Here is a 6,676-nt window from a genome sequence, read left to right on the forward strand (position 1 = left end):
CACTGGACGACAGTATTTGTTGGACAAACAACAAAAAAGCGACCAAAAAACCGCTACCACGCATTCATTAAGAACTTCAACTTACTAATCTGGGAGAACATAAATCTTGCACAAACTTACACAAGTCATATTGGGCGCTCCGTTTCGGCGTAGACAATATTGACGACGGCGTGTGACAAGCGACAGACGCACTCTGCGGGCTTCGCGAAAAAGTGGCAAATGTCGCGACTGTCACATTAGAGAACGAAACCTGCCAGCCAGTCAAGTGAACAAAAAACGAGACGCATACATACTACTTCCATGTGTACATATGTACTTGTATGTGCAAGTGCAATAGGGCTGTTGAAAACATTATTTAATAGGGCATCTTAGGCTCGCGCCGGAGCAATTAAAAATTGATCACGTTTTACCAACTGCTACTCTACAATATATCACAAGCGATGACATGGAAACTGCAACGGACAAACATAGAGCGAAGACGACGGTGTTATTGAGAAGCGTTTTATTTATAAATATATACATACATATACTCATGTCTACCATAAACTACTACACAAGTCTTCGGTTTACACAAATGTATTATTCATTTGACAACTTTGCGCAACGGTACAATGAGCAAAGCAAAAACTGTAAATTTAACGTCGCCGCCAGTGTTTTTACGTTTCATTTAGAAGCGCTTCAAAAATAAACTAATAATATTAATTTTTTAATGTCACTTAAGGGCTTGTGCCTCGCAGAAGCGTTACTCGTATCGGTTAGCTTCGTGCTCGTACTTTCCTGAGCAAGTGTGTTGGTATAAACGTCGGCGCATATTTCATTATTGACAACTCCAGTTCTGCCTCGAAAATGAAGTTCTGATTGAAATTTGCCGAAGTTTGTCAGATCCGACTGTCCGTTTGTTATTAATGTGCGTTTGCGGTAGGTTTCAAATTTGACAGTTCGCTTGTAATGACTGACAAGTGCACCAAGCAAAAAGATGGATCACTTTGCTTGCGTAAACACCGCATATGGACTTCGTGATTTGGTAAAAAAGTTGTAGAAACTGATATTACTTGTTTCATATTTATGATGAATTTATGTTTGTTACTGCAAAATTATATCTAGTTATTTATTGCCTTTTTTAGACAAGCTAAACTGTTTTGTCTAAAACTACTTTTGATTTGTAATATAATTGCTTTATGAACTATGAATGACTGCCGTATTACTTTCAAGACTTATAATTTAGCAGTACGCCTTGAAAGTATTTTTTTCTATCGATTTTTTTTTTTATTTTCTTAATTAATTAATTTCATGTCGTTCCGGTGAATATTTTCGAAGTTACAAGCAAATTTGAAAAGACGTTTTCTATCCCATGTAAAGCATTCCAAACTTTAAACGCGTTTTTCTCAGAATGGTGTTTTCAAAGCTAAAAAAAATTTTAGCACGAGCTTCTTAAATACAGTTTTTAGTAATTAATCAAAGATTTTTTCTCTCTAATAAATATTTTTATTTTTATAAGCAATTTAAGGCTGAAATTTCGGTGAAAAATCGTTTTTTTTTTTTTTTTGAGAAACCGCCATTTTGTCAAAAAAGTTATTTTGCTTATTCCTTCGATTAATTACTAGGTTAAACATTAGTTTAATGAAATCTGTTTTGGTTTTTAACTTCAGATGATCCAGTTCAGAGATATAGTGGTCACCGCCAAACGTCTTTTTTGAGAGGAGCTCCCGGAGATCGGCTGTAGCTCTTTTCCAAATAAAACTTTTTACTAGTACTAACTCTTAAAACATAGTTGAAAGATACCATAATATGTGTATATAATTTTTGGATCAATAAATTTAAAAGTTTTCTCAAAAAACCTTTCGTAAAATTCCCTTTTTTTCGACCTTCTAACTATATATTAATTAGTTCTAGTTAGTTCTCTATGACAATGTTTATATCTACAATGTTGTGGTTGCCAGATTTGCGTGCATCCAAGTTTTATATTTCATGCCATTAAAATTTATTGAGTTGTATTCTCTTGCTTCATTCAAGATAACGATTCCCGTAATGCTCGGGTAGATCCAGTGGCTTGTTTTGGATGTTGCTTTTTGATCTAATCAAGCAAGTAAATGTTTCACAAAGATGCATCGTCAGCTTCATTTTCCCATGAATGTTCTTATGATGTGCTACCAAGTCGTGAAGGATCTTTGCTAACAAGCTAAGCAGTATCTAAAGTGGGTATTCTAGTTTAGATGCGTGAATTTCAGGTAAATCAAAAATTACCTGAAATTGTGGTCAAAAAAGCAATTCATATTTTTACTATCCATTTGTTTTATTACAGGAAAAAATCAAAAAATTAATAAAGTTAAAATATCGATTTTTTATAATCAGAATTTTATATTATTCACTCGGGGCAAAGCTATATGTATATTTGGTGCTCCAAGTATTCAAGGAACTAATCAACGATGAAATTGGGGGTTGTCAAAAAATTGACGCGTCACTATACACACGATTTCAGTTCCCTAACAATCTGAAACTAAATAAAAAAAACAATTAATCTAGAATAATGTCGCAATGTTTGGTTCCACGAAAAATTTGGAAAATATTGTTTCACAAAACGGCGACTGCCTGAAAAAAAGAACACTTTTTATACCACTTTTGTTGACTGTTTCGAATTTTTTAAAAATAGTAAATATTTAAATTTGGGAATATGGATAGTTCCATAGACATAGACAAGTCTATAAGGAAGACTCTCTAAAAATGCCATTTGAAAAATACAGTTTCGAGAAAAATTCGTTTAAAGTTTCGCGTATACCTATGTCTCCGAAAATATTTTGAAAAATCTTCTTGTCGATATATACTTGAATAGTTAAACTTTTGAAATAAAAAAAAGACTAGAATATCCCCTTAAAATCCAAGTTTAGCGCAGGCTAGAGTAACTCAAGCATTCGCACCAGAGTTCGCATTAGAATATGGTACAAAGACACTTCACCTAAAATTTCTATCCAACTAAGCTTCTTAAGCATGTAATATAACTTCGATGTTAGAGACACAAAACCATCAATGTCAGCTTTGGAAACCATGAAGAAGGACTTTTGACAAAAATTCTGGTCTTTTGGTTAATCGAATATTACATTAGATGAAATGAAGAGAGCTAGGCGTCGTATAACGGCGTTAATTTGTTATACTCCAGCTCTAAACTTTTATTCGATACCAGATGAGTGAACTGCTCTCCGCTCGAAAGACCAAACGAAAAAGCAGTCGATTGCAGTTTGTTTTTCGTTTTGTTTGTCTTTAGCAAAGAGCAGAGAGATTGTTACAGAGCCATTCAATAAGAAAAAAGAGTGACCCCATATGAAGAATATCTCTTAACATGCATTGAGCAAGAGGGTTATTGTGCAGTTAAGATTCATTAACCAAATCAATCGAATCCTAATTAGGTGTAAATATTTTCCAATATGTTTTTCATGGCCTGCAACAATTTACAGACTTATAACTTTTAACTCAAAAGTATTCTTTGCATGCCGCAGCCGATTGTTATCCGCTTATAAGTATACAACTAGAAATATAAATAAATACCGAGATCATTACACACATTCATTTATGAAAACCCACGCTTAAGTAATTTCATACAAACACACGACGCGTGTTTAAGGAAAAAGTCAATTAAGATGCTTAAATAAATCATAAACTTGTCGTGGCGGCCACACGAGATTTTGATTACAACAACGTGTGTGGCGACCAACAACTACATACAAACATATATGCGACCACCGGTAGCTGCAGACTCTGTTTACTTAGCTTAACAGAAAAAAAATGCATAAGCAACAATTCTTTCCTTTCCTTTCCTTTCATTTTATTATTATTATTATTTTTTGATTTTGATTTCTGTCGACGCATTGACCCTTTCCGGGTGAATTTTATTGCGCATTGCGGTTTGTCGCTTCACTGGTTCAAAGGACTCACGGCATTCGACGTTCTACTACCACACACGCCGGAGCTATCATGTTTTCGCTGTAGTCAACACTCACACCCTCCGCAGCGGCGCAACGGCACTTGCACTGTTCAACCCTCTTGACTTTATCAGCACAGCAAAAACAGAAATCCAAAAACAACAACAACAATGAAAGTGAATCCTTCCGGACGATTGCGGCGTTGCGTAGATCTTCAAGCAATTGTTGATGATGGGTTTAGCTTCCGTTAAAGTTCGGAAAAACTTCATCGACAACACCAGCTACGGCTACAGCGAGAATAGCAACAACCACAGTGGTAAAACAATCATAATCATAATAATAACTGCTGCAGCAACAACAATAACCACAACAGCAGTAGTTGAAAGTAAAAGTAAATAATGTGCTTTGGGTGTTCAACAACGTGCAACAACAAGGAAAACAACAAAGGGTGGCATGCGCCTTGAATGGGGTGTCGGAAGCGGATGCGAACTTTTCGACTTTGCCTTGCAGCTACAATATTGCACTTCTATAATAACTAACTGTAATAATAACTGTTTCTGTTACAGTTCCGTTATACACATTGGTATGTTGGAAATTTATGAAGTGTGCACCGCGCGCCAAAACGACATTGCAACACGTGCTTCAATCGTTTTAGCATCCGCCCAGCCGTCATCAAGCTCTCGCCCAGGATCAGGCAGCCAACGTCGCACATACACATACACACTGACACATAAATTCACACATACCAATAAATATATTTTCCTTAGTGTTCGCCACTTTGCTATTGTTATTGTTGTGGTTGTTGGCGGTGGATTTACTGCAGAATTACGTGTGTAAAGTTTGTCTGTCTGTTTAAGGAGGCGGTCGGCGTTGAGTGACGGTGGTCTCAGGTCGCAGGTCGTCGAACGTCGGCCGAGATTTCAATTTCATTATTAAATTGTTTCTAAAGTAGTTAAAGTATGCGTTGCTTGTGTGTGTGTGTTGCAAATGCTGCAAGTGATTTGAGGCGTACGCACCGCATATTTATCATTCGCAAATGAAATCTGTAATGAATGTAAATAAGCACTGTGATTCGTCCTTAACATTATGAATAATGAAATGACTGGTGTGTCCTTTGGGTGCATTTAATTTTTCATTTGATAAACATTTTTTGCGCTGATGTTGTTTTTTAGACTTTTGGTGTGTATGTGTATGTGTGGGAAATATTTAAAATCAATATTAAGCGTTGTTAAATAAATAATGCTTAAAATTATCATGTTCGCTCTTTTATAGCCTCCTTAGTCGTTTGTATGAATACCGCTTTGTGGACCATAGGCTTAAAACTGATAGCCAATAAATTATATATGTACACCTATATAGATATAATTTAAATTATACTTTGTAATAATGGTCGTTCCCCGAAAATAATTTTGCAATCATAAATGTGTGTTTATCCTGCAAAAGCTTCTGATAAACGTGCCACAACACTTCGAAGACGGCGTAAATTTTTTTCATTTGTCGAAGACTCTGGAATCAACACTTCAAATAGGGAATGAGGAAGTAGCTTTGATATTATGACTTCGAACTATCTTTATTTATTTTCTAAGAAACCACACCAATTGAACTTTAAAGATTAAACTTCACAAAATATAAGAAAAGGTCATGCCAATCTAGAACATGTCCGGGTCAAATTTGATCTTGAGTGTATATACAACTAATCCTACAGTTTTCAAGATATTCATCTGAAAATTTGTAAATGTCTTTTCCTCCCTAAGATACTGCTCATTTGTCGGAATTTCTGATATCGCACCACTGTAGCTTATAGCTGCCATACAAACAGATCGATCAAAATTAAGTTCTAGTATGGAAAACTCTTTTATTTTACAAGATACGTTTATAAAATTTGGAAGGGATTTTTGTTCAAGATAACGCTATAATCTCAGAATAAATTATTCAGATCGGATTACTACGGCGTTTAGTTCCCATACAAATTATGCTATCAATATTAAAATAAAATTCTGCATAAAAGAATGAATGCTATTTGACCTTTAAAAGGAAGGGTGCTGAGAGCGAATAGCTCAGTAGACCTTGTTCAATTTAGCTATTCGTAATTAAGCACTCTTGTAGACTTTAGGTCCTAGTCATCCAGTAGTAAACTGCAAAAAGAAGATCTTTTCCCATTTTATTCATTTCTCTCTTTATGTCATCATAACATTTTACCACGATTTCGCTATGTCCTATCACCCATATCGTCCTTAGCTGCATAAATATAAACTACTACAGACATATGTACATGCAGTGGATTAACACAAAAAAGCTGTTTGAAGCCGACTTAATTCTTATAGATCGCTTTACTATTTTAACATGAATTTCGCTTAAAAATTTTATTTATACAAATAGTACTAAGCAAATTGTCATCCCCTATAACCTAATTACTTTGGAAGAATAATATTGTGTATATAGTTGACAAAATAAGAGTTTCCTTAACAGTAGAAACAATTTGGATAAAGTCCTTTAAGTTACCCCAATTTCTTGATAAACAATAATAGAAATGTGAAATAAAAGGAGAGCAGCTCATCAGCAAATGAGTTGCAGAAAAGTGTCAGATACAAGAGGAAATCAACGAAGTACAAATGCTAAACTAACAACAACAAAAAAATAAGCTTAGCAGCCTAAAAGAATAGTACACACAATTTATATACAATATAGTACAATACAACCACAACAAATACAATTGACTGCGAAGAAAAGAATAATAAACAATGCACAATTTCAATTTCAAT

General features: G+C 34.8%; 1 long non-coding RNA gene across 1 annotated transcript; it reads left to right on the forward strand.

Annotated features, from left to right (window-relative positions):
* The first annotated feature begins 3,800 nt into the window (after positions 1-3,800).
* On the forward strand, positions 3,801-5,058 carry LOC138857766 (uncharacterized). The gene is made up of 2 exons (XR_011396945.1): positions 3,801-4,305; positions 4,481-5,058. It is a non-coding gene; the product is annotated as an uncharacterized lncRNA (long non-coding RNA).
* Positions 5,059-6,676: the final 1,618 nt, after the last annotated feature.

Source organism: Bactrocera oleae, chromosome 2 (assembly GCF_042242935.1).
Source record: "Bactrocera oleae isolate idBacOlea1 chromosome 2, idBacOlea1, whole genome shotgun sequence".
NCBI lineage: Eukaryota > Metazoa > Arthropoda > Insecta > Diptera > Tephritidae > Bactrocera > Bactrocera oleae.